Source organism: Rattus norvegicus, chromosome 2, assembly GCF_036323735.1.
Source record: "Rattus norvegicus strain BN/NHsdMcwi chromosome 2, GRCr8, whole genome shotgun sequence".
In the NCBI taxonomy this organism is placed as follows: Eukaryota; Metazoa; Chordata; class Mammalia; order Rodentia; family Muridae; genus Rattus; species Rattus norvegicus.
Genome location: NC_086020.1, coordinates 121,496,885 through 121,510,272, shown reverse-complemented (window position 1 = coordinate 121,510,272; position 13,388 = coordinate 121,496,885). Strand labels below are relative to the sequence as shown.

Sequence of the window (13,388 nt, the reverse complement as noted above, 5' to 3'; positions counted from 1 at the left end):
AGTGAGGCTACAGCTCGTGTTTCCATGGTGAATGAAAATGTGCCCACATCACAGAACCTAAGATGTCTGTTTGTAAAGGTTCATATGTATTGTGAGTAGGAAGAGCACGAGTTTTATGTTGCTCTGAACCAACTATAGTCACTGAGACCTTTCCTAAAGGTGGTGATTGCTTGTCTGTTAGAAGGAATTAATGAGGGCTTAGGGTGAGTTTCCCTGATGCTGCAAGGGACTCTGCTCTGGGAACTGAGCTGCGTCAGCACCAGCCCGCAGAGGTTTCTGAAGACAAGCCCAGGATCGCATGGAACATGAGCCACGTTCATTGATTCTGAATCAAGAGGTGGCAGATGGGCTTTCTAATTCCAAAAGACAGACCTGTGGAATCAGCCTCTGCCAGGAGGCATTCATAGGCAGCCATGTTTTCAGCTTGGTTTTTTCACTGTCCCCGAATAGGCTGCTTAGTGCAGCAGTTCCATCAAAGGACTGTCATGTAAGAAGCCACGTGCTAAACACCCCGGCCCACTGCGGATGAAGTCATAGTTCCACCCGAGCGTCTATCGTCATGGTAAATGTTAAAGGGCCGGGACGCCAGCAAGATGGACACATATGGAGATTTTAGAAGAAGAGGCTTGAGCTAATATATTTTAGTCTTTTGAGAATTAAAGGTACCAGTTAAAACACAGAAATGGTATGTTCTATGTCCAAACAATTTTGCAATTATTCCTTCACTCTTCTTGGATCGAGATGATTTTTTAAATGCACCCCTTTAAACGTCAAAGTGCCATTGAATAGACTTTAGATTGCTTATTTCTCCACATAACCTTGTCTGTGCTCAACTCGTGAATTACTGGCATTGACGTTTTCATAATGCAAATCTGAATATATTAATCGACTCAGCTAAAATGATAGTTTAACTTACAGGGGAAAGCAAAAATGTTGAGCTTACATTCTACGAGAAAAGTAAAAGGCAATGAAAAAGAAGATGCTGATTTTTGAAGTTGGTAATATTCAGGAAATAATTGTTGCATGGTGACAATGCCAACAATATATAACTAGTAATTAACTGATTCTATCAATGGTTGACACTTTGGTACTATCGGTTACATGAGATCCTATAAGGCAGGCAGTATCTCGTGTGTGTGTGTGTGTGTGTGTGTGTGTGTGTGTGTGTGTGTGTGTGTGTGTGTCATGTCCATGTAGGAAGGTCACAGAACAACTTCAGGTGTGGGTCCTCTGGCTCCTTCTACCTTTTGTTTGAGACAGGCCCTCTCATTGGTTTGGAGGTCACCAAGTAGACTAGGCTACATGGCCACTGAGCTTCCAGGGATCGATCTATCATGTCCCCACACCCACCATGAAATTACAGTCTCCCACTACCATGCCTGGCTTTTCACAGGAGTTCTGAGGATCCAAACTTACACTTGTAAGGCAAGCACCTTATCCACTGGACCATCTCCTCGTCTATGTGAGGCCTAGCATTACCCTCTCTTTGGGGGAGGGGGTGAGGACAACTTGCCCAAAGCCACACAGGTACACATTAGTAAAATGTGGATTTGGAGTGAAGCTGTTTCTTCTGTATTTGAATCAGTGTCTTTGCTGAAATTAGTGAAAATATGTTATATGACAAAATATATTTGTTGTGTTTTATAAAACTAAAGAGAGAAGGAATGTGTTTGGTGGAGGTGCAGCCAGGTGTTGGGGGGCAGGGGTGGTTCGGTGGGCCCATGCTGAGGCACCCCTTCCCCCTGAGGGACCAACCACACACAGTGGTATGGTATAGAATAGAGTTTATTCAGGGCATGGGGAGGGGAGTTGAGGGAGTAGAAACAAAGAAAGGGAGAGGAAGAGAGAGAGAGAGAGAGAGAGAGAGAGAGAGAGAGAGAGAGAAGAGGAGTAGAAGTCAGCCATGAACACATGAACACTTGGAGAGAGAGGGGGAGGGGAATGGGGAGTGAGGAGGTAAGGGAAACGAGAACAGAGCAGTCCTTTTCCGGCTGGAACCATGGAGCCTGCACCAGAGAAGAAAAGGAAGGCCGCCGCTGCTCAAAGGAATTTCCCAGAGTTGGAGGTGAAGCACCTGAGGAAGAAGTTTGCCCTGAAGACACTGCGAAAGGCAAGGAGGAAACTCATCTATGAGAAGGCAAAGCACTCTCACAAGGAGTACAGACAGATGTGCCGGAATGAGATTCCCATGGCAAGGATGGCAAGAAGAGCTGGGAACGTCTGTGCGCCCACAGAACCAAAATTGGCCTTTGTCATCAGAACCCGAGCTATCAGTGGAGCAAGCCCAAAGGTGCGCGAGGTGTTGCAGCTGCTACGTCCTCGGCAGATCCTCCATGGCACCTTTGTTAAGCTCGGCAAGGCTTCAGTTAACACGCTGTGGAACCACACATTGCATGGGGGTTCCCCAACCTGAAGTCAGTAAATGAGCTCATCTACAGGCGAGGCTATGGCAAAATCAATAAAAAGTGCATTGCCTTGACAGATAATTCCTTGATTGCTCGATCTCTTGGTAAGTTTGGCATCATCTGCATGGAGGATCTAATTCATGAGATCTATACAGCTGGGAAACGCTTCAAGGAAGCAAATAACTTCCTATGGCCCTTCAAACTCTCTTCTCCATGAGGTGGGGTGAAGAAAAAGACAACTCTGTAGAAGGTGGAGATGCTGACAACAGGGAAGACCAGATAAACAGGCTTCTTAGACGGATGAACTAAGGTGTTGCCCGTGGGATTTTTATAATCTGGTCGGTTAATAAAAAGTCACAGCTTGGCAAATTGAAAAAAAAAAAAAAGAGAGAGAGAGAACAGAGCAAGAGCAAGAAAGCAAGAGAGAGAGGAGGGGGCAAGCAACCCTTTTAATAGTGAGTCAGGTACCCAGGTAACTGTGGGTCAGAGCCTAGACTAAATGCCAATAATATATAATGATGATGATGATGATGATGGTGGTGGTGGTGGTGGTGGTGGTGGTGGTGGTGGTGGTGGTGGTGGTGGTGATGGTGATGAGGATATGTGAAGTATGCCCAGTACAGCATGACCAGAAGTGAAACAATACTGAAGAAAATTAAACCTTGGATTTAATTGCTAGCTCAAGACTTACACTCAGTTTAAAGTAGAAACTCAGCAGAAGCAAAAAGCAAACAAAATATAAATGCCTTTCGTCTTTATGCCTCATATTGTTTTCGCCTAACAAATCTTCAAGTGCACATCTTAGACAAACAGAAACAGGAAAAGTAGGCTTAAGTAAGACCTGCCCCCTACAGAAGCAATAAACAGTCAGACCCCAATAGAGGTCAAAGCAAGCAACAAGAGAATGCTGAGTTAGATACAGTAATTGATGTTCCTAGTACCAGGTATGGGAGAGAGGCAGGCAGGAGGTCTCTCCAGCTCCGAACAAGGCCAGGTTTTCGGGGTGGTGGGGGGCGGGAGCAATGATCTGGTCTTAAACAACAAAGAAACAAACTAGCAAGAAACTGTACTGATTCTGTCACAGTGAGTTAAAGATAAGCTTTCAGACAGATATAGGAAGCAAGAAACCCTGAAGCCTGACAAAGCTGATTTTAAAAATACAACTCATAAAACTTAAAACAAAGGTACCCAAAACTGGACAAGAATCAATGCATGAATCTGATACCAGATTAAGCTGAAAAGTGAATTAATGGTGGTATAGAATAAGGGGTGGGAGAAATTAGAGGATTATATGGGAGCACACTGGGCTGAAAAATACAAAGGAAAAATGATTCTAACAAGTGTTTAAAGCAATTCCAAACTACCAATGAATACCCGGAAACCCACTTCTAGACAAATCAGAGCAAAACATCAGAATAAAACTTCAGAGCCGGGCACCTGGCAGACCTATCATTCCAGCACTTGGGAAGCTGAGGTAGCAGGATTATGAGTTCAAGGTGCCTGGTCTACATAGTAACCATCTCAAGAGTGAAGCAAGGAAGAAGATAAATCCTTAAAAGTCTGCCAGGGGGAACAGCCAAATTATTATTTCTTCAAAGAAATAATACCCTTCATGTGAACTCCTAGCTGTTATTAAGCAGTTGATCCTCCAGGTACTGGGAGGAGTGCACAGTCCTGTAAACTGCGATAAGAAAATGCCATTCTAATGAATCAAAGCTATTAAAAAATTGTAAGCAGAGGGATGGCAGACTGTGACTTAAGTTTTACAAACATAAATAGCCCTGGCTGCCTTGGAAAGGAGGAACTTAAAAGGAAGACAAGAGACAGCAGTTTAAAGGTCATTTCTGTAATCTATACTAAGGTTGATACTTAAAACCTATTTACGAATGGACAGCAACCGGAAGAAGGGTTTGTCTTCGCTCATTTCCTGTTTTAGAGAAAAATATTGGAGTTTATATACATCAATATAATGAGTTTTGATTAACTCCACACCTACTCCTCCCTTACTCTTCCTAGCCTCTAACTAATTTTCCTCTCAATTTCACATACTTAGATAACAGCAAACAACAACACATTGAGTGTACTGAGGTATCTGTGTGCCCGAGTAGCCTCTCAGGCGCCTCCTTAGGAGGAACCTGACTCTCTCTCCTGTCAAATGTCACAGCTTCCCAGCTAGGGGTGGGACTCTGTGGATTCCTCCACCTTCCACACTGGGGCTTTGGCTGGCTTGATTTTATGTGGGTCTTGTGCATGCAGTCACATTCATTGTGAGTTTCTGTGTTCAATGTCCCTGTCACAACTGGAACAGGGTCCACCTCCACTTCTGGCTCTTATGGCATTTTTACTCCTCTTCCACAGTGGTCCTCGAGACCTTGGAGGAGCCGTGACACACATGGCCTGCCTAGGCTGAGTCACAGTCTCCTATTCTCTGCACCGTGATCAGTTGTGAGTCTCTCTATCCACTGCCAACTGCCGCAATTTAGGGTGCAGTTTAATACTACGTCCATTTAGCTGAGTAATGCTTTGTATGAAATTCTTAGACCTTAACGTCATTATTCTTATAGTTCAACTATGAAATGTCCATACTAGGCTTCTAGTTTGAATGCTTAATCTCCTGGTGGTGGCACAGTTTTGAAAGCTTCTGAAGGCGTGAGGAGGAGGGGTCAGTGGGAGGAAGCAGACCAGTGGGAGCAACCTTGTCCTGGGTCCTCTCCCTGCCTCGTTCCCTCCTTCCTGGCAGCCACAGTTGTGAAGTGCACTGCCTGTCATTCCTTCCCCAACATGGTGGGCTGAATCACAGGAAAACATCCCTCTCTAATTTGTCCTCACTAGGTAGCTGGCTACAGCAATGAAGGTAGCTAATACAAGGATCCAAGATACAGACACATCATATAAACAATGTTATCAGGTCCCTGAGAGGCGGCTCAGCACTTGAGAGTACTGGCTGCCGTTCCAGAGGACTCAGACTCCAGTCCCAGCACCCACATAGCTGTAATTCTAGTTCCAGGGAATCTAATGCCCTCTTCCGGCCTCCAGGAGTGCCAGGCATGCATGCAATGCCTGGATATACAAGCAGGCAAAACACCTAGACACACAAAGTAAACTAAAAATAATTCTAAAATCGTATCAAATCTGTACATTTATGTGCAGTCGGGAACAAGAGACAAGACGTTAGGTGGTGAAAATGAACGCCCCAAAAGACCTTAACTCCTTGGTATAGGAACCACAGAACAGTTTGAAACTGAGCAGGATAAATTTAACATGGGAAGGGCAGGACTTAGTATAGTTTGTATAAAAAAAAATAAGGATTTCTTGATAATGAATCCAAGATGAGTAAAGAGTGATTTCAGTTTTGTGCTCACTAGTTACTCTAACAGTGCACAGATATTTGTTTCACTTCAGCTGAACCTTGTCAACGCCATATTTAGGTGTCTTGACAAGAAAGTAGGAACGAGAGTGATGAAGAGATCTTAAGATCATACCAGGTAAGGAATTTTGGGAGGACTAGGAAGGTTTAATAATGGTATCTCAGTTTTATTTCAATAAAACTTGTTAAACATTCCTTTTATATCAGGCTGTCACAGTGATCATCAGAGTATACAAATTATACATGTATGTATGTGTGCATTTAATATATATGGTTTCCATTCTCATTCATGATAAACATAACTGTCATCAAATAGTTTCAGGTTTATTATTTGGAAGAAGAAGGTATTTTACCTAGACATATCTAGGTAAAAATAATGACCTGTGAAAACTATAGACTATTACAACATTTAGTATAATTATTAAATTTTTAACTTATTTAAGTGAACCACTGTCTAAAAATTATAACGTACCCAACAAAGACTCTTTTGTGTATTAATAATTTTCCATCCTCTGAGACAGGTCACATTAGAACAGGGAGTTAAACTATGTGGATATTTTGGGTTCTTCTCGTCCTGATCTTCCTCACCTTGAGGGGCATTAGTTATCTATCACCAGGTTAGAAATTGTCCCTAGGTCAGTGGTCTGGAACAACAGACAAAGTGTAATCAGGGCAGGGTATCATCGGGAGGCTGGACAGGAAGGAATTGACTAGCGGAATTCCAATTCTTTAGCAGTCTCAGCTGCTGGAGGCTGGCTACTGTCTGTCTCTCTAATATGGCAACTGCATTCATCCAAGTTACAAGAAACAGAATCTGTGGGTAACACAGAAGCCACTCTCATATCAGTCCTGAGTCACAAAAATTATATTCTTTCATTTTGCCATATTCTGTTAAAAACAAGTTACAAGTGGGTCCTAGCCCTCCTCCCTCTCATGCTAGAGTTCTACCACACTATAGATCTGGTGTCTCTGACAACTCAGAGTCACATTCGAGGTAAGGGATTGCCCAGGGTCATAAGGACGCAGGGGTCATCTGGGATCTTGTCAAAAGCTTCTTGATATTCTATAGCTGTGTTAAATAAAAGATGTGCTTTAGAGTCTTAAAGAAGTTGGAAGAGTTAGAAGAACCAGACTGAGCCTAGTGAATAGTAAGGAGATTATAAAACAGAATTTAAACCCAGTGAGGTATTAGGGAACCGAAGTATAATAAATATCCTCTGAGAAAACATTTATTTTATCAGAAATTTTGCTCTGGTGAAGAGTTATAACTCTAATAACAAAATCCTACAAAGGTAGCATAAAATAACCGCCGGTCATCCATAATGTGATTTAAATTTTAATACTAGCAAAGATATTAGTCAGCGCAGAACAGTATTCACCAAGGTGAGGTGAGGGCCTATCCAGACATGTATAAAGGTCCAATGTCAGTAATAAGTCAGGAGAAAATGCCACTCCCCGACATTTTGCCCAAGCCAAAAAAGACAATAAAATTTAATGCTCATTTATTCCTGGATAAAAAGTCTTAGTTAAGTAGAGGTGAGGGGAAAGTACTTTTTAATAACTGTTTTCAAGTGTTAGAGAAGTCTGGCATGTGGAGCTGACCAGTCTATGTTCCAGTTACAGGCTCCTTATATTTAGGACTTAAAAATAGCTTCCAATCAAGAGGGAGGGTCCATTTCTCTCGATCTTGAATCTGAACCAGCTCAATTGCCTGCTTTAGCTACTAGCAGGCAACTGGTGTGAACCTCATGCCAATTTTAAATCCAGCCCTCAAGCATCCTGTAAGCTTCCTTTTCTGCCTTGGACTCCTGCTTCCACCATCAGCGAGCTCTAAAAGGCGAGCTGGTAAGAAGGGATCTGGAAGGAGAGTCAGGTAATCTGGGCTGACAACCAGTCAGGCCCTGGGAGCAGAGCTAACCAGAAATCACAGAGCTATGTGTAGACCTCTGAGTCCAGGTCAGGCTAGCCTCAACCACAACTCGTTTGCTGTGTCACCAGCTAAATAAATGACTGTTTTTAAACCATTGATTTGGGATCATTTGTTACGCAGCAGTGACAAACGGAGGCAGCTAGCAAATCTGTGAACCTTCCCAATCAATTTCTACAAGTGATAACTTGTGACTTCAGTTACCCCTGATTCTCTGTTAAATTAGTGTGTTACACATTAGTACTATTAATTGTTAACTAAAGTACAAATACCCATCGATTCACTGCGTAAGAGAGATTTTAGGGTTGGGGATTTAGCTCAGTGGTAGAGTGCTTGCCTAGCAAGCGCAAGGCCCTGGGTTCGGTCCCCAGCTCCGTAAGAAAAAAAAAAAAAAAAAAAAAGAGAGAGATTTTAGCATTGTTTTACGTAAGTGACAAGTCTCTGTTCTGCACGTAAGAAAGTCATTCCTAAGAAAGCTTTGATGCATTTGAAAGGCAATTGTCAGCCAGGTCCAGGGTGTGCACTTGTAGAGCCGTCGCTCACACGACTGAGGCAGGAAGAGTGCTTGAGCCCAGGAGTTCTAGGCTACCTTGGGCAACATAGTGATACCCCCACCTTAAAAATAAGTTAGTGAATTCTATAAGACAATTTTCCTGATTAAGAATTTTAGCTGGGTTTGTCTTTTCCCCTTACACCTTGAAACATGGATTTGTGGTAGATGCTTGGGCTTTGTGCCCATTCTTGTGTGTATTGCTAACATGTTTGTTATATGTTACACTGTGGATCAGAGCGGGGATACTGAATTTCTAGAGGTGGAGCTCACCAACTACCAGATGCTCTCACCCAGAGGAGACGGAGCACACCAGCTCGTTGTGCCTGAGGCTTTTCACCTAACACCCCTTGTTCCTTTTTGTTCCTGTTCAGAATTTTCTGTAAGAAAAATAATTAACTCAAATATTCTTTTTTTTTCTTTTCTTTTTTCGGAGCTGGGGACCGAACCCAGGGCCTTGCACTTGCTAGGCAAGCGCTCTACCACTGAGCTAAATCCCCAACCCCTAACTCAAATATTCTTGATGTGCTTTGATCATTAATGGTGATTCCAATTACCTCTTCCCTAAAACCAGACCCCTGGATTACGTTACACAAAGCATTGTAAATCTGGGTAAATCAATGTTCTGTGGAATAGCTAGCAACACACTTTAGAAGCTGGGGCGACCTCTAGACTCTCTGGGGTGAATCTGGGCTCCTTGGCATACCCAGTGCTTCCTTGCCCAACATCTCTGAAGTAGCTGAAGAGTGTAAAGCCCACTTAGTAATCTCTGGAAGGAGAGTTTCCTCCCAAATCTTGTAATGAGTGAACCAATTATCTGGAGTAAAATATCTTTTTTCTTAGTTTTTTTCTCCTGAAAAATCTACTGATTTTTCAGTTTACAGAGAGTAAAGTGGGGTTTCTTAGAATTATGTCAGTGAGAGCTTTTCCATCTTGAATCTTTTCATTAGTATTTTTTTCCTGATATCTATTTTCTAGATCCTTATAAGGCAGCTAACATGAGACCCATGAGAAAGACTGTATGGTTTTCCTTTAATCCCAACACTCTCTCTAGGAGATAGAGGCAGGTAGACTCTCAGTTCAAGGACATCCTGGTCTACAATCTAGACAGGGCTACCTGGTGAGATCCTATCTCAAAAACTACATAACTCCCTTTAAAGGCATAGTTACCTTATCCTTAAGAAGATCTAGGGTATCTGGAATAAAGGACACATTCGCAGCACCTTTTCCTGAAGAATAAAGGCAATTATGTGGCAGAGAGGAGTCCCAAGCTCACTCTGGTTGCTTAGATTGGAAGAATGAATGGCCTCTGATGGATAAACTGAATCCTAGAAACCGCTCTGAGCTGCCTGGCTGCACCCCAGCCCTGGCATCTCTGATAATAAGCTGGAGGATGGTGGTGGGAAATAAGGCCGGTGCATGCCTTGTTTTGTATCACAATCTCCTGGGTGTACAGCCTGCCCCCTGCCCAAGCTGTGCTAACGTTACCCCCACGTTACCCCCATGAGAGGAAGGAGTGTGCCCCAGGCAACCCCACCAACTCCCTTTCTTTGACATACAATACCCTTTGTTCTTTGCTTCATTTGCCTACATATATATTCTCTAAGCAGCCTGCGAATTGGAAATCACTTCACTACTGAGATGATTGTGTCGAAAATGTAACATGATGTGAAAATTATGGAGCTCCGGGACTGGATTTTGTGACGTTGATTTTCATCGAAGCAGACTGGCATCCAGCCTGGTGTCAAGTCTGAATCAAGCTCATGTCCTGAATTCTGTCTCCCTGGGCTGTGTACAGCCCTGACTTCAGCCTCACAGTCTTCTCTTTTCTAAGCCTTTCCCTCTGGTCCCCTCTCCCCACTTCTTGTCTCTCCTTCCCTGTTCAAGTTGATGCTAATTTTAACCATCTTGGGGCAGTGGCCGTCACCCCACTGACATGCTTCAGATCCTTTCAGCCCTCACCTGACTAGATACAATGTCTTCTAACAACTCCCTTCTCCATGGCCCTCACGTATTCTGTGTTAAAGAGTGTACCTTTCCCGGTGCCCTCTGCCCTCTTCACCCCATCAGCCTCTGCACTTTCAGCTACTTAATGTCTGCACCTTCCTCGTCACATCTGGTAAGTCCTACCCCCACCCCCACCCCCCACAGGTCAATCAGACGCCATCCTCTGAGTCTCCCTACAACACAAACTGCTGTGCTCCCCTTCTCTCCTATCCAGCACAAGGAACCATTCTTCCTTCGAAATCCACCCCAGACACTTTCAGTTCGGACTCACATGATGCAGGATGGCTTTTCTGCCAGTAGAGTTCTCATGGGGGTAACCCCAGGGCTCTGAGCAAGCCTCCTCAACCCCAGTGGGCAAAGCGATTAGTCATGTTAGGAAAAGGGTGGGAGGGAGGGATGGAAGACGGGAAAGAGCCAGGGTGAGAATGAGCATACCCGATCCACCTCATGGCCTCGTCCCCCCTTAGCCCATAATTCTCCTTATCATTCCATTTCGATCAAATGCTTCCAGTCTGGTTGCCCCTGTGCAGCGCTTTCTGTTCATTACTTGAGAACCTTTGGCACCCTGTTCGCACTGTTAAAATCCAGTCACCTGCTGTGCTGTGCCATCCCTGTCCTCTGAAGTGCCCAGGACCACCTGTGTCGCCAGATCCTCTCTTCCTTGGGGAACAAGAGGCAAAGTGTCTTTCTTACTGGTCCAGCTGAAGTCTTCACTCTAAACTCCACATTTTGTAACCTGCTTGTCTTAGGGTTTCTATTCCTGCACAAAACATCACGACCGAGATACAAGTTGGGGAGGAAAGGGTTTACTCAGCTTACACCTCCACATCGCTGTTCATCACCAAAGGAAGTCAGGACTGGAACTCAAGCAGGGCAGGAAGCAGGAGCTGATGCAGAGGCCATGGAGGGAGTTACTTACTGGCTTGCTTGCTCTGGCTTGCAGGGATGGCACCACCCACAATGGGCTGGGTCCTCCCCCCTTGATCACTAGTTGAGAAAATGCCTTACAGCTGGGTCTCATGGAGGCATTTCCTCAACTGAGGCAACTTTCTCTGTGATAGCTCCAGCCCGTGTCAGGTTGACACAGAAAACCAGCCAGTGCAGTGCTCTGGGTTGTTGTGAGTCAAGTGGTGCGGGTGGCTCTCCAATCCAGACTCTCCCTCCTTCCCTTCCCATCCAAATCTCATTCGGTACCCAAACTTCATATCCTCTGCTCCCTGGTCTCTATGGGGGAGAGGGGGAGCCCACCTAAACAGAGTGGCCCAGGCAGGAGTGAGAGGCAGTCACCATATCATGGAGAAGAGTTTCCCTCATGCCTTACGCTAGCTGCTCCTCCTGAACTGATGATATGAAAACATCTCATATACATTGATTACGATCTCAGACACTGCTGCAGTATCGCTCATTTCGTGAAAAGCTTTCAAAGCTCACAAACACAATACCCAGCAGAAGCAGCCGACACAAAAGAGGACATGTATTGCATGATCCCATTTATATAAAGTTCAAAAACACTCCTTTGTATTAAAAATAGGGGGAGTAAGGACTGGGAAGGCGTAGACAAGGGATTCTGGGGTAAGGTTCTATTCCTTGACCCATGTGACTCACAAAAGCTTTGCTTGAGGAAGCTCACAGATTCATACACGTGTGATCCACACACCATTGAGAATGTTTGTCCTGCTTTGATTAAAAATATGAAAATAAGAATTAGTATGAAGTAGTCTGTTGGTTGCCCAGTTACTAAGATAAATGACACATAGTCCTTTTTTGATTAAAGGAACTTTTAGCCTGAGTAGAATTGTCAGCTAAGTTAATGGCCCACTACTGTATATTACCTACCGGGGTGCACCAGGATCCTAGGTGGAACATCAAACCAAAGGTGGGCCTGGGCGAGGTAGCACACTCCCATGGTCCAGCACTCAGGTGACTGAGACAGGAGGACTGTGGTTTTTTGAGACAAGCCTGGGTTACACAGTGAGACCCTTCTAAAGAACAAACAATGGAACTCGGGTGGAGTGACTTGCACATGAGGCAGTCTGGCTTTGCCTGGGAAGGAAATCCACTGAAGTATCAGACCTGAGAGGAGTTCCCTATGCTCGAGTGCTGAAGGGATCCCTGAATCTCTCCCTAAGCCCTTCCACATGGTTTATTATTTAGATTATGCTCAGGAATTGGCAAAGAACAGTCACAGACTGCCCCACAGCCAACGCACCTCTCTGTGTCAAGACACTGGAAGGAGCATCCTTGAAGACACTAGGGCAGCTGGGTCTGGTTGAGAGAGACCAGAGAGGAACTAACTGTAACCCAAGGGGGACATCCACCTCCTCCTCTGACACACTGAGGATATCAAAAGCCCCACATCTCTGGGGCTTGACTTTCCTCACTTAGGTAATGAAGTATTTGTCCTGGAATCTGCCAAGGTCCTGTTGTGCTCCTTCCAAGATCCTATGCTATAATTAGAGTGCAAATCCTTCACATAGAGATTAAATGGAAAAAATGCTTTTGCTGAAGTCATTTGTAAATTGAACCATAAGTTATAAACTGATTTTTATAAATAAGAGGACAGCCTTTCTGAGTTTTGTTTCTAACTTTTACATGAAATTAAACATTATTTAAGTAGTAATTAGGGAGACCAAGGGTTGGTTGCTTTTTTTTCCAAAGCTAGACCTCTGCATATTTTTAAGCACTAATTGAATTTCTATAAAATATCAGTGAAATCATTGCAACCTGACAGAACAACTTCTAAAAACACTTAAGTATGATGTATTATTGTGATTTGGGTCATTAGAATAGATATTAGTTTCTCGTTCTTTCCTAACTCTTATGAACTGCACAAACCCATTCCCATCATGCTCTACTCCAGTGAAAATGGAAACCACTCCTGGCAGTCCGAGCATCCGGTGGGCGGGGTTGGACTCAGGATGGGCTTTCTTGTTTTGCTATTGGTGACAGCGAATGAATGCTCAATGACAGGAAACAGAAAGGTTCCTGTGACCTTTCTTTTCCTGGTAAGTGGAATGGCTTTGTGGCTTGATGGCTCTATCTATGCCGTCTCCTCCTCTATGCTGGATTTGTAGATACTAAATCTTAAGCATGGAGCTCGTGAGGAGGGAAGTGGCTGTGGGGAACGCAATG

General features: G+C 44.1%; 1 pseudogene; it reads left to right on the top strand.

Moving 5' to 3' along the window:
* The first annotated feature begins 1,999 nt into the window (after positions 1-1,999).
* On the top strand, positions 2,000-2,825 carry Rpl7-ps22 (ribosomal protein L7, pseudogene 22; annotated as a pseudogene).
* The last annotated feature ends 10,563 nt before the right edge of the window (positions 2,826-13,388 follow it).